The sequence below is a fragment of the Palaemon carinicauda genome, chromosome 32 (genome assembly GCF_036898095.1).
Source record: "Palaemon carinicauda isolate YSFRI2023 chromosome 32, ASM3689809v2, whole genome shotgun sequence".
In the NCBI taxonomy this organism is placed as follows: Eukaryota; Metazoa; Arthropoda; class Malacostraca; order Decapoda; family Palaemonidae; genus Palaemon; species Palaemon carinicauda.
The window spans coordinates 20,989,493-21,015,637 of NC_090756.1; the positions used below are offsets into that span (position 1 = coordinate 20,989,493).

Sequence of the window (26,145 nt, forward strand, 5' to 3'; positions counted from 1 at the left end):
TATTTGCATCACAGAAACACATCTGAAGGAGGAAGAAAATTTGAAGATAGCAGGTTATAGGGTCTTTAATAATAATAGAAAATCAAACGGAGGAGGAGTGTTGATTGCAATAAAAAATGAATTGCAAAATGTAACGGTGGAAATAAAAAGCGAAAATCAGGGTCACGAGTCTCAATGGGTAAAAATTGATAATGGGAAGACTAAAGTCAGATTAGGAGTAATCTATGCCCCACAAGAAAATAAAACAAAGTCAAGCCATTTAGAAAATATGTACAAGTCTATTAAAGACGAAATAATGATAGCAAATTGCAGAGAAGAAAAAGTAATTGTAATGGGAGACTTCAACTGTAAAGTAGGAAGCATAATAAAAAACAATAGTAATGAGATTACAAAATCAGGCAAAATGTTAAGAGATTTAGCAGAGGAGTCCAACATGATAATTGCAAATAGCAACCCGAAATGCAGAGGGACTTGGACGAGAATTGAAAAAGAGAAGAAATCAGTGATAGATTATGCTCTAGTTAGAGAAGAAGACGAAGAAGGCATTAGGAGCATGGTAATTGACGAAGAGAAATTGATAACACCCTACAGAATATCAAAAGAAATGGTGTATTCTGATCACTGTGCCATCCTACTCGAAATGAATTGGTTGACCCTAAACAAGAAAGAAAGAAAGGTAAGATATAAAATAGTCTGGAACCATCTAAAAGTCCATAAAGATAAAAAGGATCTCATAAAGATTGCCAAAGAAAAAGCTAATATAAGAATAAAATATTCAAAATGGCAAAAAAAAGTGCAAGAAATATTAAGAAAATGTAGTGTAAAAGAGACAAACAGAAAAAACAAGAGGTCCAAGGAATTAAGGAAATTAATGAAACTTAAAAGAACCTTAAAAAAGAATTGTATTAATGTTGGAAAGGAAAACAATGAGGTCAAGAGAAGAATGAAAGTACAGGAGAGCCTTGTTGACCTATACATACAAGAAGAAAAACAAAAAGAGGAAGGTTTAAGAATAATCAAGCAAGTAGAAGAAATCAAAGCAAAAGGAGGTATGAACAGCACAGCCTTCTGGGAATTCAAGAAGAAAGTGGATGGAAAAAATGCCAGTAAATGTACAGCAATCAGAGGAAAAGATGGAGAAATAATAGAGGATATTGAAGAAATAAAGAAAGAATATGAGAAATTCTACAGTGATTTATTTAAGCTAGAAAATCCCCTAAGTGAAGAAGAGACCCTGGCAGAAGAAATCAACAACATGTTTGATAAATGGCTGTCAGGAAGTGACAGAGTGAGATCCAGCAAGGAAGAAAAAATAACATATCAAGAAGTAGAAGCCATCATAAAAAGCCTGAAAGACAAATACACAATGGACAGGCAAGGATTGAACAATGTTATGATTAAAATGATGGGGAATGAGATAATAGAAAGCCTGAAGCTGATACTCACAGAAATTGACGAAAGCATATGTATCCCTAAAGAGTGGGAAGAGATGTGGATACTTTCAATCCACAAAAAGGGAAATAAAATGGAACTAGAAAATAAAAGAGGCTTATTTATTACAAGCATAATTAGTAAAATATACGAGAAAATAAGGATGAAAAAATATAAGGACAGATTCAAAGAAGAGATGAGTCGATTCCAGTGTGGAGGCATTGAAGGAAGATCTACGGCCGATCATCTGCTTACACTAAATGCAGTAATAGACTATAACGCCTATTTGGGAGGGTCGACATACGTATGGTTCTGTGATGCGTATAAGTGCTTTGATAAGCTAGATCTAAAGGACTGCATAAAAGAAATGGGAAAAATGATAGGATGGAAAGAAGCATTGATAGTTAAAAAAAATGAATGAAAAAGGTAGAGCAGCCATCAACTGTCCAGCAGGTACAACAGAAGATATAGCGATTGAAGGAAATGTTAGACAAGGAACTATATATGGACCCAAGCTATGCAGTATAGCAACTGACAAAGTTAATAGCATTAGCAGAAAAAATATCACATTGATAAGAAATATTGAAATTGAATCACTTGTATATGTAGATGATATAATGTTTCCCTCAGGAAGGAAAGATGGTATCGAATGTGCCATAAGTAACTGCCATAGCCTAGAGACCCTAAAGAAGTTCACTATAAACACCAACCCCAAAAAATCGGGTGTATTAAGAATTAACAAAAGAAAGAAAGAGAAAGAGGTGGAGATTGAAACAAAAGTGAAGAACGGAAAAGTAAGTTTAGTTAAGGAATATAAGTATCTGGGTGAATGGTATACAGAGAAGGGAAACAAAGAATTGAGTATCAGTAAAAAAACCCAGAGGGTTGCATATATGACCCAAGAAATAAGAAAATATGGGGACACGAGAAAAGTTGGAAAGATGGCATTGGAAGTCAGAAAGAAAATATATGAAACAGTAGTTGTACCAACAATATTTGCCAACGTGGAGACCTGGAGTGTAATTAGGGACAAAGATATGAAAGATCTAGAAAACCTCCAATACAAGATAATAAGAAATATGTACGAACTACCTGCGAGTACTCCATATTGGGGCATACTTGCAGAAACAGGAATATGGCCGGTGTCCTGCAGAATAGAATATAAGAAGTTAATGCTCTTCCATAACATCATAAACTCCGAGGAAAAAAGATTAGTAAGAGAGATAATTGAGGATCAATTGAAGAACCCGTATGGGAAGTGCTGGAGCAAGAGCGTAGAAGAAATATGCAGTAAATATGGGATGGAAGTGGAAGAAATAAGAAGTTGGGGGAAAAGGACCCTGAAAAAAGAAATCAAGAAAAGAATTATAGAAAAAATAGAAGAAACTATTGAAGAAAAAAAGAAAATAATGAAAAAATTAAGATTTATTAAAGGAAATGGCCCTATGCCTTATATCAGAGAAATGTATCTGGATAAGGCATCCCTTGTGATGAAAGCAAGATTAAATATGCTCAACTTAAAAGCAAATTTCAGGGGAAAATATGATGACAATTTGTGTGATTTATGCAAAAAGGAAGAAGACACCACCGAACATTTATTTTTATGCCCAAAGTTAGAACAGCTGAAGAATGTAGAAATAAGTTTAGGTATGCTAAAAAATCCTGGCAGGGATCTGGCTGCATTTATAGATAGGGCAATGAATATAAAAGAAGAGTTTAGGAAGCCCAAACTGATTACCACAACAGGTTGCCAAAACTGATGATAGCAAGGTGTTATCCTATCCAATTTCAAAGTATAAGGGAATAAAAGTAAAGATTGTGAACCACATTATATTAATTTATTTAAGGCACAGATGATACAAACTTAATAATAAGAATAAGCTTAGAAGCTTTGCACCTATCTATAAAGAGATAGAGTGCCCGCAAACTTATTTTGCGGAGTGAGCAATAAGGAACCAGGAACCAGGAACCAGTTCGTCAGACTCCCCACCTAAGAAGTTTATACTTCTTTATCATGTATATCTTCATTTAACTTCGTTCTGTAAGTATGTCAAGGTTTAATTAATAATGTTTAAGCTTTAGTTAATGTTATAGGTGTCATTATATAAATTAAAATCATTAAATTTTAGTTCTATTTTGAGATATTAACCGATATTGAAACACGATTTCTCGTACGGTATCAGAGGCCTCTCGTACAATACGTTTAAATTGAACTGAGGCCTTTTTTTTATTAAATATAGATATTTATGAGTCATAAATATATATTATACATATTTTACGAACCAATTACCGGTATATATACAGTATAATTTCATTTAATAGCCACAGTTAGGTAAAGACTAAGAATAGAAGACTAGCGTAGGCTACCCTAAGCTAATTCGGTGTTAAGATAGCTATTGAAAATTAATATTAACTAGTAATTAAGCTGTACCTTAGTGTTTATAACTAGCTTTTTTTGGAAATAGCATGAAATTCCGGTCAAGTAAATTTTACGTTTGATATAACAATACTTTTTACGATGTACAGAGATTCCGCGAACCACTTTTAGAAAGTATGTGCATCCTAGATTAGGTTAGGTCAGTGGGATACAGAAGGACAATACCTAAACAAGCAAAGATGTGTATTAAGCTGCGTTAGAAAGCGAGATTTCAATATACAGAAGGTCCAAAACTTGAACTTGGAGCCTTTGTATATCAGCGGCCAGTTCCTCTCGCATTCATTGAAAATGGACATCAACTGACCTTAACTTTCCCCCCCTAACCTAACCTACAAGCTGTGTTGATATCAACTAACTTAAACTTCCCCCCTAACCTAACCTACAAGCTGTGTCATTATCTACTTACCTGACGGGGGTGGGTAACGGCCCCTGCTATACCCCTTACACTGCGGTATTCTAAATTAGATGTTAATACATACAGGTGGCCGCTATCGTACATACACCCCTTGAACTTAATTGGTTCCAAGAATCGGTTTTTAAGTCGATTTTTGTTACATTTTGTCCTAGGGGTGTATGTACAATAGCGGCCACCTGTATGTATTATTATGTCTTAGAATATTGCAGTGGCAGGGAGTCATTAGGCACCACCCCCCCATTAGGTAAGTAGGTTTCATATGAAATAGATATCGGGTTAATACAATTTTTTTTTTTTATTGTATTAAAGGATATAATATTGTTTTATTACATTACTGTATTTCTCTATCTTATCTTTGTATACTTGTGTATCTGCATCGATGGCAATTTATGGTAAAATTATAGAATAATACAATTACCGTTATGGAGAAAACAAGACTATCAAATGATGTATTTTATGGTGAATTTACTGTTTTTAATAAAGATGACTGGTGGAAGCCCATAGTTTTTCCTACACAATTACCAAACATCGTTCTTTGAAAGGAGAATGAACTTGGCAATTAAAAACGTATAAATAGGTGTCGGCAGTAGACGGTAGATACTGGGTAGTGGTGGGAAAGCCCCACCCCTTCTGCCAGCTGCAATCCAATTGAGGTTACAGTTTGCTAAAGGGGAGACAACCTTTCAGAGTAACTACCTGCCGGGGGTTTATACTTCGTTAAAAGGTTTAATTGCCGTATTCCATCTTCTTTGTTATCCTTCTCTTATGAGTAATGAACTCATGTTTGTATAATTAGGAAAATGCAAATTACTTTTTAAATTTCTCCTCTTTAATCTGGGTTAGACAAATCAATTTAAAACCTCGTAAAAATACCATTGAGTTCTAGCCATCCAATGTGAGGATCTGTAGAGAATGCCTTTTACAGTACTGCTACTGGAGGCATCGATGTCGTGCACATACCGAGGGGAATGCGTCTGAAATTGAATTGCACATACAAAAAAGCTAAAGTATTGTAAAATGAACATCAATTTAGTTTAAAGAATGTTTACTCTGAAGTTAATATGCATTATGCTTACATGTTACTCGGGTACACGATTAGATACATTATCGTATTTTATACATTAGATGTTATTGATTACTGTATTATGTGCTGATGTTCTCCTTGACAATTTCAGGACCTTTTGACATGACATCGAAGATGTACGACGCCATACGCGAGGCTCTGGGGACGTCGCGCTTTGTCGCCACGGGTCAGATGGGAGGCGGGTGCATCAACGAGGGGGAAGTGTACAAGGTGGATCACGGAAAGGTCTATCTGAAGAGAAGCTCCAAGGAAAAGGTACAGTATTTGAAGTACGTTAATTCCTTCACATAAAATCTTGTAGTACATGGAAAAGATACTTCATCCGTATCATGGTTTTTTCAAACGGTATTTTGATAAATTATATGTGATTCAAATGAACGAGTTATCGCGCAGTTCTCTTCAATAACATGTCCCTTTTCTACCTTGCTTACTGAGCCATTATATGAGTTATTCACCGCTTCATTCCATTTGAACCACTTCATTGACTTATCCATTTTCAATATTAAACTTACCCGATAATCATGTAGCTGTCAACTCCGTTGCCCGACAGAATTCTATGGAGGGATACGCCAGCTATCACAATACTAGAAGGGGGTGTACTTACCAGCGCCACCTGTGGCCAGGTACTATAGTACTTCTTGTTGACACCTCCTCAATTTTTCCTCTGTCGTGCTTCCGGCAAGACGTTCTGGGATACGCTTATGATCTTGGAGTATTTTCACGGCTTTTGGTGAAGTATTTCTCTCAGATTTCGGCTGTCGCTTTACTGGAAAACTTCTATATTAGCTTAGATAGCTATTATTTAGTCCTGATTAACGGTTAACGATCTTTTGCTTGATTTTGAAACCCCACTTGGCTAACTCTTTTGATTCAAGATGGCTGACATTTCACAAGCCCCCACCCATAGACGATGTAGGTCTTGTAATAGGCGTATTCCGAAGGCCTCGGTAGATCCTCACACCGCTTGTTCTGACTGTAGGGAAAGGCCCTGTCAGTTAGAAGTTCGATGTGAGGAATGCGCCGGACTTTCGGAACTTGATTTTGTCCGTCTTCTTAAGTATTCAACCAAGTTAGAGAGAGGTAGAGTTAGGAGGGGTTCTTCTCACTCTTCACTTTTTTCCTCACCTCATGATCCCCTACCTTTTCCTACCCCTGTAGTGGCTACCCCCGAACCTACTATTTGCCCTCAGCCTGATATGTCTGTTGTTTTGCGTGCCATTCAGGCCTTAGGTGACAAAGTAGAGTCAGTGGTTAGTGATCATAAGTCTCTTATGGCCGAAGTCAAGGAACTTAAGGTCAAGAGTACAGTGGGTGGTATTAGTGCCAGTGCTGTGACGAGTGCTAGTGTCAGTGCAGTGCCAAGTGCTAGTGTCAGTGTCAGTGTGGTGCGTGAGGATACTTCTGTGCGTGCCAGTCGTCCTCCCAGTCTGGGACCTCTTGCAAGCTCCCAAGCCCAGGGGAGAAGCAATGTCGAAGGGCAAAAGGGTTCGGCAGGCCTTGATTGGCGCACAGAAGTATCCTCGGTGGTTGCGGGCGTGTCTTCCAGAGACCGTCACTCCCACCTGCAGACGATTGAGCCCGTCTTTTACTCGTCTGCTGATCAATTGTCAGGGAAGAAACGCTGGACTCAGGTCTCAAGACCACTCAAACGCAGAGTCCAGACCTCAAGAACTCAACCGGGCTGCAGTCATTGGATCAGCTCTGACTCGCCGCAGTCATCAGTTGAATGCACTCCGCCTAAGAGGAGTAAGGTTCTGCCGCAACAGATCTCTGCTGTTAAGGCTTTACCTCAGCAGACCTTAGTGTCTGCCGACCCCAAGTTGACTCTACTGCAGTCCATGCAGTCACAACTTGCGGTCTTGATGCGTGAGTGTCAGGCTGAGAAGGTTACACCTCCTCCTGCGATCGCTCCGCCTGACCGCAGTACTGCCTGCCAGGCGTACGATGTTGAGGCTCCTCAGGATACCTTACCACTTCTTTTGATCAGCCTTTGCAGACTGAGCCTCAGGTGTTCCCTCAACAGAGTCTTGAAGAGGAAACCACAAATATTGTTGTTCCAGCTCGTGCTGACTCTGCTGTTCAGCATACCTTACCGATCTCTTCGCTACACTCTGGTGATGAGGTGTCTGATGATGAGGCTGCACACCTGGATCCCTCATCAGACGTGGATGAATCCAAGTCTTCTCCACCTTCTATTGACTTTCGTAAGGTCTTGGCTCTTTTTAGGGAGGTATACCCAGACCACTTTGTCTCTGCTATCCCCCGCTCTCCGCCATCTGAGTTTTCGCTGGGCATGCAGCCAGCTAAGTCTACTTATACTAAGCTCGTCTTAGCAAGGTCCTCTAAGAGAGCGTTAAGGATTTTAGGGGAGTGGTTGCAGTCTAAGCAACAACTTGGAAAGACTTCGTTCATGTTTCCTCCGACTAAGCTCACCTCTAAAGCGGGCGTTTGGTATGCCACAGGAGAGGAACCAGGCTTGGGAGTACCTGCCTCTGCCCAGGCTGACTTCTCAAGTCTGGTAGACTCTCCTCGTAGAACAGCAATGAGGCGCTCTAAGGTTTGCTGGACCTTCTCAGACCTTGATCACTTCCTGAAGGGTGTTTTTAGAGCATTTGAGATGTTCAACTTCCTAGACTGGTGCCTGGGGGCCCTCAGCAAGAAGACCTCCCCTGCGGACAAGGATTCTGCCATGCTCTTAATGTCCTGCATGGATAAGGCCATTAGAGATGGATCTGGCGAGCTTGCTTCGATGTTTGTGTCAGGGGTTCTTAAGAAAAGGGAGCAGCTTTGTACCTTCCTTTCCTCCAGCATCACACCTTGTCAAAGGTCTCAACTCCTTTTCGCTCCGCTCTCGAAGTTCCTTTTTCCCGAAGAGCTTGTTAAGGACTTGTCTGCTGCCCTGATACAAAAGGACACACATGATCTTGTGGCCTCATCGGCTCGTAAGACTAAGGTTGCTACCTCAGTCCCCAGGACTTATCGCACCCCAGTGGCCGATACTCCTGCTACGAGGTTCATACCGCCCTTTCGTGGTAGAGCCCCCAGCCGAGGAAGCTCCCGTCCAGACTCTTCCAGGAGCAAGTCTAGGAAAAGTTCCAAGGCTTCTAAAGGAAAAAACTGACTCTCCGCATCTCCAGACAGCAGTAGGAGCCAGACTCAAGATCTTCTGGCAAGCCTGGGAAAAGAGAGGTGCAGACGCCCAGTCTGTCAGTTGGCTGAGGGAGGGTTACAGGATACCATTCTGCCACAAACCCCCTCTGACCACATCTCCCATCAACCTCTCTCCCAACTACAAAGAAGAGGACAAGAGGCTAGCGTTGCACCAGGAGGTGTCGCTCCTTGTACAGAAGAAGGCAGTGGTTATAGTCCGGGACCATCAATCCCCGGGCTTCTACAACCGTCTCTTTCTGGTGGCCAAGAAGACGGGAGGTTGGAGACCGGTGCTGGACGTCAGCGCGCTCAATGCGTATGTCACCAAGCAGACGTTCACGATGGAGACGACGAAGTCGGTCCTAGCAGCGGTCAGGCAGGAGGACTGGATGGTCTCTTTGGACCCGAAAGATGCCTACTTTCACGTTCCTATTCATCCAGACTCCCAACCTTTCCTGAGATTCGTTTTTGGAAAGGTTGTCTGCCAATTCCAAGCCCTGTGTTTTGGCCTAAGCACAGCTCCTATGGTGTTTACGCATCTGATGAGGAATATAGCAAAATTCCTCCACTTATCGGACATCAGAGCCTCCCTTTACTTAGACGACTGGCTGTTGAGAGCCTCCACGAGTCGTCGCTGTCTGGAGAGTCTCAACTGGACTTTGGACTTAATCAAAGAACTGGGTCTGTTAGTCAACATAGAAAAGTCTCAGCTCATTCCCTCCCAATCCATTGTGTACCTGGGAATGGAGATTCGGAGTCAGGATTTTCGGGCTTTTCCATCGGCCCCAAGGATAAGCCAAGCCCTAGATTGCATCATGAGCATGCTGAAGAGGAGCAGTTGCTCGGTGAGACAGTGGATGAGTCTCACAGGGACCCTTTCATCGCTGGCCCTGTTCATCGAGCTAGGGAGACTCCACCTCCGCCCTCTTCAATTCCATCTTGCAGCTCATTGGGACAAGGGTTTGACTCTCGAAGCAGTCTCTATCCCAGTCACCAAAGAGATGAAGACCACTCTCTTGTGGTGGAAGACCAATCTCCTTCTCAGGGAGGGCCTATCGTTGGCTATTCAGACCCCCAATCTTCATCTCTTCTCAGATGCATCGGACTCGGGCTGGGGTGCGACCTTGAACGGACAGGAATGCTCGGGAACGTGGAACGAGGAACAGGGATCGCTCCACATCAACTGCAAGGAGCTACTAGCAGTTCATTTAGCCCTGCTGAACTTCAAGTCCCTCTTGCTAGGCAAGGTGGTGGAGGTGAACTCAGACAACACCACAGCCTTGGCTTACATCTCCAAGCAAGGAGGGACCCATTCGAGGAGCCTATACGAGATCGCAAGGGACCTCCTCATTTGGTCAAGAAGTCAAAACCTCACTTTAGTCACGAGGTTCATTCAGGGCAACATGAACGTCTCAGCAGATCGCCTAAGCAGAAGGGATCAGGTCATTCCCACGGAATGGACCCTCCACAAGAGTGTGTGCAACAGACTTTGGACCTTGTGGGGTCAGCCTACCATAGATCTGTTTGCCACCTCCATGACCAAGAGACTTCCGCTGTACTGTTCCCCAGTTCCAGACCCAGCAGCAGTTCATGTGGATGCTTTTCTGCTGAACTGGTCCCATCTCGACCTTTATGCATTTCCACCGTTCAAGATAATAAACAAAGTCCTTCAGAAGTTCATCTCGCACGAAGGGACACGGCTGACGCTGGTTGCTCCCCTTTGGCCTGCAAGAGAATGGTTCACAGAGGTACTTCAATGGCTAGTCGACGTCCCCAGGACTCTTCCTCTAAGAGTGGACCTTCTACGTCAACCTCACGTAGACAGGTTGCACCCAAACCTCCACGCTCTTCGGCTGACTGCCTTCAGACTGTCGAAAGATTCGCTAGAGCTAGAGGCTTTTCGAAGGAGGCAGCCAGCGCGATTGCCAGAGCAAGAAGGGTTTCCACTCGTAGAGTCTACCAATCTAAGTGGGAAGTCTTCCGGAGCTGGTGTAGAGCCAATGCAGTATCCTCTACCAATACCTCTGTGACCCAAATAGCTGACTTCCTATTACATCTTAGGAATGAGAGATCCCTTTCAGCCCCTACGATTAAAGGGTACAGGAGTATGTTGGCTTCAGTTCTCCGCCACAGAGGTTTGGACCTTTCTTCCAACAAGGACCTTCAAGACATCCTTAAGTCTTTTGAGACTTCTAAAGAGCGTCGTCTATCCACTCCAGGCTGGAACCTAGACGTAGTCTTAAGGTTCCTTATGTCACCTAGGTTCGAACCTCTCCAGTCAGCTTCCTTCAAGGACCTTACCCTCAAGACTCTTTTTCTCGTCTGCCTTGCAACAGCTAAGAGAGTCAGTGAGGTTCATGCCTTCAGCAAGAACATTGGTTTCACGACCGAATCTGCAACATGTTCTTTTCAGCTCGGATTCTTAGCTAAGAATGAACTTCCTTCACGTCCTTGGCCTAGATCGTTTGAAATACCTAGCCTCTCCAACATGGTAGGTAACGAGCTAGAGAGAGTTCTTTGCCCTGTTAGAGCTCTCAAGTATTATCTTAATAGGTCTAAACCTATTCGAGGACAGTCAGAAGCCTTATGGTGTGCCATCAAGAAACCTTCGAGGCCCATGTCCAAGAACGGGGTTTCGTATTATATAAGGCTTCTGATTAGAGAAGCCCATTCTCACTTAAAGGAGGAAGACCTTGCGTTGCTGAAGGTAAGGACCCACGAAGTAAGAGCCGTAGCTACTTCGATGGCCTTTAATAAAAACCGTTCTCTGCAGAGCATAATGGATGCAACCTATTGGAGGAGCAAGTCAGTGTTTGCATCATTTTATCTTAAAGATGTCCAGTCTCTTTACGAGAACTGCTACACCCTGGGACCATTCGTAGCAGCGAGTGCAGTAGTAGGTGAGGGCTCAGCCACTACATTCCCTTAATCCCATAACCTTTTTTAACCTTTCTCTTGAATGCTTTTATTGTTGTTTTTATGGTTGTTACGGTAGGCTAAGAAGCCTTCCGCATCCTTTTGATTTGGCGGGTGGTCAATTCATTCTTGAGAAGCGCCTGGGTTAGAGGTTGTGTAGAGGTCCTTTAGTAGGGGTTGCAGCCCTATATACTTTAGCACCTTTGAGTTGATTCAGCCTCCAAGAGGAACGCTGCGCTCAGTAAGGAAGACGAACTTAAAAAAGAGGCAGAGTAACGGTTCAATTCGACTTCCTTACCAGGTACTTATTATTTCATTGTTATTTGAGATAACTGTTATATGAAATATGGGATACTTAGCTATCCTTTAATCTTGTACACTGGTTTTCACCCACCCCCCTGGGTGTGAATCAGCTACATGATTATCGGGTAAGTTTAATATTGAAAAATGTTATTTTTATTAGTAAAATAAATTTTTGAATATACTTACCCGATAATCATGATTTAATTGACCCTCCCTTCCTCCCCATAGAGAACCAGTGGACCGAGGAAAAATTGAGGAGGTGTCAACAAGAAGTACTATAGTACCTGGCCACAGGTGGTGCTGGTAAGTACACCCCCTTCTAGTATTGTGATAGCTGGCGTATCCCTCCATAGAATTCTGTCGGGCAACGGAGTTGACAGCTACATGATTATCGGGTAAGTATATTCAAAAATTTATTTTACTAATAAAAATAACATATTTCCTAACCATCTCGATTTTTGAAATATCTACGACGTCCATATTATTTTCAATTGTGCTTCACCACACTTCCCCTTGTCTGCACTCCCCCCCCCACACACACACACATGACCATTATCTTTTGATTTGTTATAAGTCAAGAGCTTAAATCAGACATATGACAAAAGAAGGAAAGAAGAATTAGACTGGAAAGAGTTTTGGAGGGGGGGGACAACAAATGAAAAGACTCATTAGATGTGAAACATGTTGAAATGAAGATCTAGGCTTAAATTACCTAGAAAACAAGGGAGCTGTGAAAAAAAAATCTGTATGTCTGACTCCACGTAGAGGTTACTGCTCAATGGGTTAGTACAGGAAAGTACACTATAGTTATAGGTCAAATTTTGTTTGCTGCGTATTTACAGTTTTCGTACCATCAGGGTCTTCCTTTACAAATATTTCTTTCTTTTTAACAGTGTGATGAAGAATTATCTCCCTTTAAATCTTCCCTGACTTTAATCTATTTGTCTGACAGTACGAAGGTTATATAGTTTAGTTCCCCATTTTCAAAGTGAAACTTTTGATGGGCAGCAGATAAGGTCAGGGCCCTGAAGTCAGTCAGCATGGGTTGATGGAAAAGCAACAGTTACGAAACTTATGAGCAGTTCATTTAAGATCAGGTCAGTGATGACAGTAGGGCTATTATTGAGGCAGTTCTCATCATGTTTTAAACATGTTCCTTGGTAGTGCTATTTTTATAGCTAGAAAGGACTGAAGAGGCTCGTTTTATATATAATTTCTCCCTCATCTGTAATTCCTCTGGTTTTTAATGTTCAAGAATATTGGGCAAAGGAGGAAGACTAGTTTATCTGAATAGCTGTAGTATTATTACCAGCTAAGTTACAACCCTAGTTGGAAAAGCAGGATGCTGTAAGCCCAAGGACTCCATTAGGGAAGAATAGCTCAGTCAGGAAACAGATAGAATAGTGTTTATGAGTGCACCCTCAAGCAAGAAAACTCTACCCCAGGACAGTGGAAGACCATGGCACAGAGGCTATGGCACTATCCAAGACTGGAGAACAATGGTTTGATTTTGGAGTGTCCTTCTCCTGGAAGAGCTGCTTACCATAGCTAGAGAGTCTCTTCTACCCTTACCAAGAGGAAAGTAGCCACTGAACGATTGCAGTGCAGTAGTTAACCCCGTGAGAGAAAAGCTGGAAAGAGACATCTATAGAAAGGGGAAAAATCTCATTGAAAAAGGAAGGGGTTACTTGAAATGCATGGGGGTTTATGGTTTTGATCGATGCGATAAGAAATTTATAGTTAGATAATGAATGAATAGTAGAATACAGTACAGAAAAGGAATGATAATAATTAATGTTTTTCTGGGCTCGACCTGTGTAGCTCCGTGAAATGCTCCTTATAGCACCATTTCTAAGGTATAAATACTGCTAAAAATACCAGAGAAAAAAGTTGCATGGAATGCCAGGAATATACCCTGCTCGCTCACTCTAATAGTGTCGGTATAGTAACTGGGGCGTTTTAGAACCACTACCAGAGGTCCCTTACCAATTAGTCCTCTCCTTCCTCAATATCCCCCGATACTACGAGGTGCCGTTCTACATCCAACCATTGCCTTCTACTACGACTAACACCCCCCCACCCCACCCCACCCCTACCACTACCCACGCTTCTTCCCTCATTCCTTTTCTAGCGCCAGTTAGATTCGGACGTGTTGTTTTCATAGCTTTGTGTTTCGGTGTTTTTGAAGATGTCAGTCGTTTTGGAGATCCCTACTCCCAAGTTGAGTATGATAGTTGTCTGTTTCGATAATTCTAGGTAGCGACACACGTTAATTTTATAATTTCGTTTGTTTTTAGTCTCAGACGCTCTGCATGATGCCTTCCCTTATGGGTATATTGGCGGCCATTGAATAATAATACTGTATGCCACATGAACATTTTCTGTGAATTAGTAAATCTCGGATGACAAAAAGAATTTATTATTATTATTATTATTACTTGCTAAGCTACAACCCTAGTTGGAAAAGCAAGATGCTATAAGCCCAAGGGGTCCAACAGGGGAAATACCCAGTGAGGAAAGGAAAATAAAATATTTGAAGAAGAGTAACAACATTGAAATAAATATTTCCTTTAGAAACTTCAAGAAAACTAGACGAAGAGAAATAAGATAGAATAGTGAGCTTGAGTGTACCCCCAAGCAAGAGAACTCTAACCCAAGACGATTTTTATACATGTATATAATTTCTTTTAATTGAATCAGTACAGTACCGCTTTATCGATGCTTATGGTTGAATGATGTAACTCAGATGTTGGTAAATAGAATTTCTTGCAGATGAATGGCCTTCAAAATTTTGCGAAGGTTATGCAGTCACTCCTGTCTGTTTGTTTGTATGTAAGCAACTTTACACAAAAACTGTCTTACCGATTTTGGACAAACTTGGTTGTCAAGTTTGGTATGACCCAAGGATGAATCTGTAACATTTTAGATAAAGTACATCTAAGTACAAGTATGCAGCGGTACTTTAACATTTATCATATATTGAATATGTATGTACTGTATAGCTTTTTAATAGATACCAGTCATTAAACATTATCTGACGGATGATTTGATTCCTGGATTTTGGATACTTACACCTTCAATTTACTGTATATGTATGATTAGAAAAATGATGGTTTTTAAATATTTAACTTAGCCGGTGAATATATAATAGCTGACGCTCCGGCGGCTCGACAGAAAAACACAAAAACTCGCGAGCGATCGCTATGAAAGTTGCGGGTGTGCCCACCAGCGCCAACTATCGGCCAGATACCGCATATACATGTAAACAGCTCCAATTCTTCTCTGTCGGTCTGATCGACAAGACGTACCATTACTCGCTGTTAACCTGGAGTTTTTCAACAGTCTTGGTGAAGTACTTCCTTTTGGTTTGAGCTTTCGCAGTGCAGGTGTTTTATCTTCAACTTAAACTATTGAACTCTTTTTTGGATAGATTTAATTGTTGATTACTTTGGATTGTTTTTTGGACTTTCTTTGACTTTTCAAAATGGCCGACCCTTCCCTTAATACGGAAGTGTGTTTTAGGCTTTTAGCAATTATCTTATCACGTTATAAATTGTTGTTGTTAATTATAGATTTTCCTCTATATATTTTATATCTCACCCGCCTTTATTAGGCCTCTTCGATTAGCTTTCCATTTATAATAAACATCAAGATAAATTTTAATGATTTGTTTATTTGCGGCCTTACCTATTCCTCCCCTAATCCGAGAGTAGGCGGTCCTAACTTGGAAACCGAAGTTAAACAACGTTGGCCCTTTCAACTTTTATTTTCGTTAATAACTCTTACAGAGCAAATGATTTAAAACTTATTAAATGAATATTTTTTAGTAGATATTTTATGAAAGATTTTCTTTGAATAGTCTTCGTGCTGTTTCAAAGATGAACTAACGTTTGGTTGATTTATGCTACGCAGTTTGCGCTCTATCGCTACGATAGAGAAAGAGAGAATCACGGTTTCACTTTGCAGAAAGAGTAAATCGATTCTGACGTTTTGTTCATTCTTCTTTCAAACTGAAATGTTTTAAATACTAATTTAAAGGAACTTGTTAATTTTCAATTTCTTAGTCCTTTCAGTTTTTTCCTTTGGTCAAATAACCTGTTTATTGACGAAGGGTAAGTGGGCTTTTCTCGTCTGTGTGAAATCAAGAGAGAGAGAGAGAGAGAGAGACGGAGAGGGAGAGAGGAAGAGAGAACGTTCCGATCTTTATTCTCGTCCCAAGCGAGTAACGTTGTTCTCGAGTCAGTTTTTTACTCTCGTCCCAAGTCTCTGTACGGGGAGAAAGGATAAAACGTTTTTAGTTTTTATTCTCGTCCCAAAGCACTGTACGGTGAGAGATTGAAAACGTAGTTTTTAATGAACTAGTGTTTAGTCTCCTCCCCAGTCAATGATCCTTTTAACTTTATATATTTCCGTTTTATTCGATATATATGTTTACTGTTTTTTTGCTTGTATTAATGTGCTTACATTATACGACTTATTTCGCAATTATAACCTTTTGAGGTAGGGGAGAATTGCGTGTTTCAGGTAGAAATCAGTTTTTATTCATGCCTAATGTGAAATTATTGAAAAATTCGATTTCAGTGAAGTAAGTGCAAAAACAGAAAATTGTAGTGATAAAGTGATAATTGCGCAAAGTGTTATCAGTGTTGCGACAGAGGGTTCGTCTGTTCGTGCCTGTCGTTCGCCTAGTCCGAGACCTCTTGCAAGCTCCCATGCCCCAGGGAGAAGTAATGTCGTAGGACTTATGGGTTCGAGAGGCTTTAACCAACGAACAGACGTTCCCTCTATGGTTTCAGGCGTGTCTCGTCAAGACCGCCCCTACCATAAGACGAGCGAGACGGTTTTCTCCTCGTTATCCGAAGGCTTATCGCGTAAGAAACCGTGGAGCAAGGTTTCGAGACCCTTAAAGCGAAAGTCAGTCCCTTCAGGACAGGTCCAGCGTCCTGGTTGTAGCCATTGGGACAGCTCTGACCCTGTGCAGTCATCGGAAGACTGCTCGACGCCTAAACAGAAGCGTAACACAGGCTCCGAGAGTCTTAGTGTAGGCAAGGTTTTGCAGTCACAGACGTTACCCTCGTCTCTTATCGCACCCATTCCCGTTGATCCTAAATGGGTTGTACTGCAAGACGTGCAGAATAAGCTTGCCTCTCTTATGGAGGACTATTCTTCTGAGCAGGTTCAACAAAGTCACGTCAATCACGTTTTGTAGAGCCTCACTCGATGCAGTCCCGTGTTGACTTTCAGCCGCTTGTGGACGTTCAGCCGCTGCCGCTTGCTCTTGTTGACGTTCAGGACGTTCACCAACCAGCGAAGTTGACTTGTTTTGACGTTGAGCGTCAAGCACCGCAGTCAAGAGTTGTTTTGACTTCTCAGTCTAGGCAGTCAAGGCAGTCTCGAGTTGACGTCGAGCGTCCTCCCGCACCTGTTGTTGTTGCTGGTCAGTCCTTTAAGCAGTTACATGACGTATCGTCCTTGACTGCTACTGATACTCCTTTGCGTGTGGACTCTGCTTGTCAAGCATTGCCACCACAGCAGGTCTCTCCCTTGCTTGAGACTCGGCAATTGTCGGACGAGGTTCCTTCAGATGAGGAAGTTGCTGATCCCCCTCCTACTGATATTCCCTTGTGGACTCTGTCAGACGGAGAGGAGCCTAAAGCTGCTCAGCCCTCTATGGACTAAATAAATCATGCTGATTTTTAAGGATCTTTGTCCGGATCATTTTGTAACTGCTGCTCCTCGTTCGCCTAAACGTCAGAGTTTACACTAGGCCTAGCTACTTCGAAGCCGTTGTTTTCTAAGCTAGTGCTCTCTCGCTCTTCTAAGAGAGCTTTACGTTTGTTAGGCGACTGGTTGATCACCAGGAGGAGTTTGGGGGAGACAGCCTTTGCTTTCCCTCCTTTTAAACTGGCTTATAGAGCGAGCGTCTGGTATGACACGGGAGAAGTTCTCGGCTTGGGAGTTCCTGCCTCTGCCCAGATAGACTTCTCAAACCTCATAGACTCTCCCTGGCGCCTGGCCATGAGACGCTCCAAGATTTTATGGTCGGCTTCAGAGCTAGACCATCTCCTGTTAGGAGTTTTTTCGAGCGTTTGAAGTTTTGCTGTACAATTATGTCATGCATAAACAAGGCTATCAGGGATGGCTCCAATAATCTGACAGCCACGTTCTCTGCAGGAACAAGACTATCAGGGATGGCTCCAATGATCTGGCAGCCACGTTCACTGCAGGAGTACGTAAGAGGCAAGTGCGCTCAATGTGTTCATTGTCAAGACAAACTTCACGAGGAAGTCTACCAAGCTGTCTTGACAGCATTAATGGAAGGCGACTGGATGGTCTCTCTCGACCTTCAGGATGCATACTTCCACATTCCTATACACCCGGATTCCCAACCGTTTCTGAGGTTTGTTTACAGGAAACACGTGTACCAGTTTCGAGCCCTGTGCTTTGGCCTCAGTCCTGCTCCTCTCGTGTTTACAAGGCTCATGAGGAATGTGGCAAAATTCCTCCATCTATCGGGAATCCGAGCCTCCCTGTACTTGGACGACTGGCTTCTCAGAGCATCGTCCAGTCATCGCTGTCTGCAGGATCTACATTGGACGTTGGGTCTGGCCAAGGAGTTGGGACTTTTGGTCAACCTAGAAAAGTCCCAACTGATCCCATCCCAGACTATTCTATATTTGGGGATGGAGATTCGCAGTCCAGTTTTTCGGGCTTTTCCGTCTGCCACCCGAATAGAACAAGCCCTGCTCAAAGTCCAACTAATGCTGAAAAGAGAACGTTGTTCAGTCAGGAGTTGGATGAGTCTCGTAGGGACTCTCTCATCCCTGGAGCAGTTTGTCTCGCTAGGGAGACTACACCTTCGGCCTCTCCAGTTCCATCTAGCCTCTCACTGGAACAAGGACAAGACGTTAGAGTCGGTATCAATCCCAGTCTCCGAACCAGTAAAGGCATGCCTGAAATGGTGGGACAGCAATATCAGTCTGAGAGAGGGACTATCCCTAGCAGTCAAGAACCCAAACCACGTGTTGTTCTCAGACGCGTCGGATTTGGGTTGGGGTGCGACCCTGGACGGTCGGGAATGCTCGGGTCTGTGGACCTCAAGTCAGAAGAGCATGCACATCAACGGCAAGGAGCTATTAGCAGTCCACTTGGCCTTGATGAAATTCGAAAGCTTTCTTCGAAACAAAGTGGTAGAGGTCAACTCAGACAACACCACAGCTTTTGCGTACATCTCCAAGTAAGGAGGCACACACTCCCTCACGCTGTACGAGATCGCAAGGGACCTTCTCATATGGTCAAGAAATCGAGGCATCTCCCTGTTGACGAGATTCATCCAGGGGGACTTGAACGTCTTGGCAGACTGTCTCAGTTGGAGGGGTCAGGTGATACCCACGGAATGGACCCTCCACAAGGACTTGTGCAAGAGTCTTTGGGCGACTTGGGGTCAACCCACCATAGACCTCTTTGCCACCTCGTTGACCAAAAGGTTACCAATCTATTGCTCACCAGTCCCAGATCCAGAAGCAATCCACATAGACGCGTTTCTACTGGATTGGTCTCATCTGGACTTATATGCATTCCCACCATTCAAGATAGTCAACAAGGTACTGCAGAAGTTCGCCTCTCACGAAGGGACAAGGTTGACGTTGGTTGCTCCCCTCTGGCCCGCGAGAGAGTGGTTCACCGAGGTACTTCAATGGCTGGTAGACATTCCAAGAAGTCTTCCTCTAAGGGTAGATCTCTTACGTCAGCCCCACGTAAAGAATGTTCATCAAAGCCTCCCCGCGCTTCGTCTGACTGCCTTCAGACTATCGAGAGACTCTCAAGAGCTCGAGACTTTTCGAAGGAGGCAGCCAGTGCGATTGCGAGAGCTAGGAGAGCTTCTACCATCAGAGTATACCAGTCGAAGTGGGAAGTCTTTCGAGACTGGTGCAAGTCAGCATCTGTGTCCTCTTCCAGTACCTCTGTAGCCCAAATCGCAGATTTTCTTTTACATCTGAGAAATGTTCGCTCCCTCTCAGCTCCCACGATTAAGGGCTACAGGAGCATGTTGGCTTCGGTCTTTCGTCATAGAGGCTTAGATCTTTCCAACAATAAAGATCTCCAAGATCTCCTTAAGTCTTTCGAGACCTCTAAGGAACGTCGTTTGGCAACTCCTGGATGGAACTTAGACGTGGTCCTAAGGTTCCTCATGTCAGACAGGTTTGAGCCATTACATTCAGCCTCCCTGAAGGATCTCACCCTCAAGACGCTTTTCCTAGTGTGCTTGGCTTCGGCTAAAAGGGTCAGTGAACTTCATGCCTTCAGTAAGAACATCGGCTTTTCTACAGAAAAAGCCACATGTTCACTTCAACTTGGTTTCCTGGCCAAAAATGAACTGCCTTCTCGTCCTTGGCCTAAGTCCTTTGATATACCTTGCCTGTCAGAGATCATAGGCAACGAACTTGAAAGAGTGCTGTGTCCAGTTAGAGCTCTTAAGTTCTACTTAGCTCGTACTAAGTCCTTACGAGGTGGATCTGAGGCATTATGGTGCTCAGTTAAGAAACCATCATTGCCTCTGTCAAAGAATGCTTTGTCATATTTTATCAGATTTTTAATACGAGAGGCTCATTCTCATTTGAATGAAAAAGACCGATGCTTGCTTAAGGTTAAGACGCACGAAGTAAGAGCTATAGCAACTTCCGTGGCCTTTAAGCAAAATAGATCTCTGCAAAGTATTATGGACGCGACCTTTTGGAGAAGCAAGTCGGTATTCGCGTCATTTTACTTAAAAGATGTCCAGACTCTTTACGAAGACTGGTACACACTGGGTCCATTCGTTGCAGCGAGTGCAGTAGTGGGTGAGGGTTCTACCACTACATTACCTTAATTCCAATATCCTTTTAATCTGTCTCTTGAAATGTTTTTAATTTTGTTTTTGGGTTGTACGGAAGGCTAAGAAGCCTTTCGCATCCTGGTTGATTTGGCTGGTGGTCAAATGTCATTTCTTTAGAGTGCCTAGATTAGGGGTTTGATGAGGTCCTGTTGTATGGGTTGCAGCCCTTGATACTTCAGCTCCTGGGAGTCTTTCAGCATCCTAAGAGGATCGCTGGGTTTCGTGAGGAAGACAGACTAACAAGGCAGAGTAATCGTCTAAGTCAACTTCCTTACCAGGTACCTATATATATTTGGGTTTTGTTATGATATAACTGTCAAAAACTCTAAGCATATACGCTGTAAACTTAATTAACTCTGGTCTCTACCCACCACCATGGGTGTGAATCAGCTATTATATATTCACCGGCTAAGTTAAATATTTAAAAATGATATTTTAATTATAAAATAAATTTTTTAATATACTTACCCGGTGAATATATAAATTAAAGGCCCCCCCTTCCTCCCCGATAGAGACCCAGCGGGATGAGAAGAATTGGAGCTGTTTACATGTATATGCGGTATCTGGCCGATAGTTGGCGCTGGTGGGCACACCCGCAACCTTCATAGCGATCGCTCGCGACTTTTTGTGTTTTTCTGTCGAGCCGCCGGAGCGTCAGCTATTATATATTCACCGGGTAAGTATATTCAAAAATTTATTTTATAATTAAAATATCTTTTTTATTGCCAGCAGTTAGTCATTTGATTTATCATTTGTAGATGACACAGGAAGTTAATTTTCAATTTATATGATTAAATAAATGATGGTTTTATTACCAGCAGTTTGTAATTTTATCTTGTTTTAGATATCACAGTTAAAACATCAAATTCTCGTCATGCGAGGGCGATGTTCGACGGGGAGTTTGAAAGTCTGATGGCCATGAAATTAATGGGGACAGTGAAGGTCCCCACTCGGCACATAGTCGCAGACGACCCCACGGGCGGAGCCGTGCCGTGCGTGGAATACCCGGACATGGCGCAGTTTGAATCGGCACACGGAAATGCTCGGGAAGCAGCTGGAAGAGTGAGTGCTTCTTGCGTTTGAAACTTGAAGATGTAATGTTCTAATTCTTGATTGAAAGTGTAGATAATGTAAAAGGGTCTCAGCTTAATGCTATTTAACTTTTATAACATATTTACTTCTCTGGTTTTAATTGAATATTCTTTTAATCTTTCTTTATAGTAAACGATATCGGCATCAATGACCTTCGATATCAAGATGCCAGAGAACTTCGAATCAATCAGTCAATCTCAGCTTTTAAAACATTTAGAGATACAAAACACAAATCCAAATGAAATTATAAATCTTTGATATTGTTTCAAAATTTCATAATAAAATACTGTATTAAAACAAGATTATGTAATCTAATGCAGTAAGCAAGACGACATTTGTAATATGAAACAAGGTTGTTTGTTGACCTTTGCAGCTGAAAATCGTAGGCATGCGCGTTAGGTTAGGCCCAACCTAGGACAAGATTTAAAAAAGTTCGACTTGTGAACATCTTTGAACCTATTAAGTTCGTTAGATGAAGATTGATTGAGTGATTTAAAGTTTTCAGGCATCCTGACATCTACGGTCATTGACGCCGATTGTTAGTTGAGGACTTTTGAACGCAATATCAGTTACGATTTGCTACTTTTAAGTTCGTTAGAACTTTTTTATCGCTTTTCTTAAATATTAAACTTAGCCGGTGAATATATAATAGCTGACGTCTCGGGCGGCTCGACAGATACCAAAAAACTCGCGAGCGATCGCCGTGAAGGTTGCGGGTGTGACCACCAGCGCCGACTATCGGCCAGATACCGCATATACTTGTCAAGTTCTCCAGTTCTTCTCTGTCGGTCTTGTCGACAAGTTGGTTCCGCTCGCTTATGACCTTGAGTTTTCGACCTATTTGGTGAAGTACTTTATTTTGGTTGTTTATTGGCTTTCGCTGTGACGGGTGTTTTTTCTTCAATTAAACTCTTGAAACCCTTTTTTTCAATATTAATCTTACCCGATGATCATGTAGCTGTCAACTCCGTTGCCCGACAGAAATCTAAGGTCGGGATACGCCAGCGATCGCTATACAGGTGGGGGTGTACACAACAGCGCCATCTGTGAGAAGGTACTCAAGTACTTCTTGTCAACAAGAACTCAATTTTTCCTCTGTCGTGCCACCGGCAAGACCTACTTGGATACGCTGTTGATTCTGGAGTTGTTTCTCACGATTTTGGTGATGTATTCGCTCTAGATTTTAGCCTTCGCTATTCAGGAAGCTTTATCATTAGCTTAGCAAGCTTTTGGATTTAATTTGGATTAATTGTTAACGAACTTTGCTAGTTTTTGGAATCCCCCCTTGACTATTTCTACAATTCAAGATGTCTGACCAGTCTCAAGTCCCTAAGTACAGGCAGTGTAGTGTTAGGGCTTGTACTAGGCGTCTTCCGAAGGCCTCCATAGATCCTCACACCGTTTGTTCAATTGTAGGGGTAAATCCTGTCAATTGGAAGATCGGTGTGAGGAATGCGCTGGGCTTTCGGAATTCGATTTTAACGAATTCCTTAAAAATGCACGTAGGCTAGAGAAGGATAGGATCAGGAGGAGTTCTTCTCGCTCTGTTGATTTTTCCTCTCCCCATGCCCCTCAACCTTTTCCTTCCCCTGTAGTGGTGACTCCCGACCCTGCTACTAGTGCTCAGCCATCCATGGCGGATATGATGCGTGCCATTCAGGCTCTTGGTGACAGAGTGGAGTCATTGGCTAATGACCGTAATCAGCTTTTGGCAGATGTCAAAGAGCTGAAAGCGAAAAGTGCAGTGGGAAGTGTTGTTAGTGCAAGTGAGGTGAAAAGTGTCAGTGTCAGTGTTGCGCATGAGGGTACATCTGTTCGTGCCAGTCGTCCTCCCAGTCCGGGACCTCTTGCAAGCTCCCAAGCCCAGGGGAGAAGCAATGTCGAAGGACCAAAGGGTTCGGCAGGCCTTGATCAGCGTACGGATGTACCCTCAGTGGTTGCGGACGTTTCTGTCAGAGATCGTCCCATCCACATACAGACGAATGAGCCCTATCATCCCTCGTCTGTGGAAGAAGTTTCAAGGAGGAAACGTTGGACCAAGGTCTCACGACCTCTCAAGCGTAAGGTCCCTTCCGAGCGAGTCCAACGGCCCAGGTGTAGCCACTGGGTCAGTTCGGACTCGCCGCAGTCTTCCGAAGACTGCACACCTCCCAAGAGAGGTAGAGTGGTTCCACAACAGGCTACTGCTCCGTCTGTTGCTGCTCCAACCACGGTAGACCCTCAGTGGTCCATGCTGCAGACTATGCAGTCTCAGCTTGCTGTGTTCATGCAAGAGTATCATGCTGAGAAGGTTGACACTGCCCCTGTTGACCTACAACCTGCCGCGGTTGTGCGCTCAGCAGATACTGCGGGTGCCTGCTCCCACACTCCACCTGTGAGAGCTCCACCACCGATGCGCAGTCCACCCTGCCAGACGCATGTTCTTGCTGCACCATCCGTTGACATGCGTGAGCTACCGCATCAGCAGTGGGAAGGTGCTGTAGAGCTGCCGTGTTCTGACACTATGCGGCATGCTCCGCAACCCATGCGGCATGCTCCGCATCCCATACGGCATGCTCCGCAACCCACGGCAGTCCCTCCCACGCACCAGCACTCTGCTTTTGTTGTTGCCAGCTCGCAGACTGACCAGCAGCGGCATGATGTTGGATCCGCAGCAGCTACGCATGCACCCGTGCTGCCGGATTCAGCCGTTCAGCTTTCTGCTCCGCCTTTGCCACTTCCTACTCAGCTTTCGGATGATGGAGTATCGGATGACGAAGATGCACATTTGGATGAACCGCACTCCGACTTAGAAGGGCCCAAGTCTACGCCTCCCTCCTTAGACTTTCGTAAAGTCCTTGCCTTGTTCAGGGACTTGTATCCAGAACAGTTTGTGTCTGCAACCCCTCGCTCTCCTCCCTCCGAGTTTGCTCTGGGCATGCAGTCTGCTGCTCCTGCCTTCACCAAGCTTGTCCTCGCACGCTCATCCAAGAGAGCTTTGAGGGTTATGGGAGAGTGGTTGCAGTCCAAGAAGCAACTGGGAAAGACTGCTTTCATCTTTCCGCCTACCAAGCTTGCTTCCAAATCTAGCGTCTGGTATGCCACGGGAGAGGAACCCGGCTTGGGAGTTCCTGCCTCTGCCCAGGGCGACTTCTCAAGTCTGGTTGACTCTCCCCGCTGGCTGGCTATGAGACGATCGAAGATTTGCTGGTCCTTTTCTGACATGGATCATCTGTTGAAGGGAGTCTTTCGTGCTTTTGAGATCTTCAACTTCCTCGATTGGTGTTTGGGAGCGTTAAGCAGAAAGACTTCCCCTTCGGATAAGGACTCTGCCATGCTGATCATGTCTTGCATGGACAAAGCCATTCGGGATGGGTCTGGTGAACTTGCGGCTTCGTACACGTCGGGAGTGCTTAAGAAGAGAGAACATCTTTGCTCCTTCTTGTCGTCTGGGGTCACTCCTTGCCAGAAGTCGGAGTTGTTGTTTGCTCCTCTCTCCAAGTGTCTGTTTCCGGAGGAGCTGATCAAGGGGATGGCTGCCTCGCTGATCCAGAAGGATACCCATGATCTTACGGCATCTTCCGCACGTAAGGCTAAAGCTTTACCTTCCGTGCCTAGACCTTTCCGTCCTGCAGCAGTGGACACCCCAGCAACTAGGTTCATCCCGCCCTTTCGTGGCAGAACCTCCAGCACAGGAGGTACCCGTGCCGACAGTCACCGTGGCAAATCCAAGAAGGGTTCCAAGTCCGCAAAAGGCAGGATCTGACTGCCTTCCTCTCCAGACAGCAGTGGGAGCCAGGCTCAAGTTCTTCTGGCAAGCTTGGGAGAGCAGAGGTGCAGACGCTCAGTCTGTGAAGTGGCTAAGGGAGGGTTAAAGAATTCCGTTCTGCCGCAGTCCCCCTCTAGCAACATCTCCCATCAACCTCTCTCCCAACTACAAGGAGAAGGACAAGAGGCTAGCGTTGCAACGAGAGGTGTCGCTCTTGCTACAAAAGGAAGCGGTAGTCATAGTCCGGGACCATCAATCCCCGGGCTTCTACAACCGTCTCTTCCTGGTAGCGAAGAAGACAGGAGGTTGGAGACCGGTGCTGGACGTCAGTGCTCTCAATGCTTTTGTCACCAAGCAGACGTTCACGATGGAGACGACGAAGTCGGTCCTAGCAGCGGTCAGGAAGGAGGACTGGATGGTCTCGTTAGACCTGAAAGACGCGTACTTTCACGTCCCCATCCATCCAGACTCCCAACCTTTCCTAAGGTTCGTCTTTGGAAAGGTTGTGTACCAGTTCCAAGCCCTGTGCTTTGGCCTAAGCACGGCACCTCTTGTGTTTACCAAACTGATGAGGAATATTGCCAAATTCCTTCACTTGGCAGACATCAGAGCCTCCCTCTATTTGGACGACTGGCTTTTAAGAGCTCCGTCAAGTCGTCGCTGTCTGGAGAATCTCAGATGGACTATGGATCTG

General features: G+C 43.7%; 1 long non-coding RNA gene across 1 annotated transcript in view; it reads left to right on the forward strand.

The window, feature by feature from the left end:
• The first annotated feature begins 3,406 nt into the window (after window positions 1-3,406).
• LOC137625311 (uncharacterized) overlaps window positions 3,407-26,145 on the forward strand; it is an 87,998-nt gene continuing 65,259 nt past the window's right edge. The window contains exons 1-3 of the long non-coding RNA XR_011040833.1: window positions 3,407-3,472; window positions 5,459-5,622; window positions 21,456-21,673. This is a non-coding gene — a long non-coding RNA (uncharacterized lncRNA). The remainder of the gene's footprint in view (window positions 3,473-5,458; window positions 5,623-21,455; window positions 21,674-26,145) is intronic.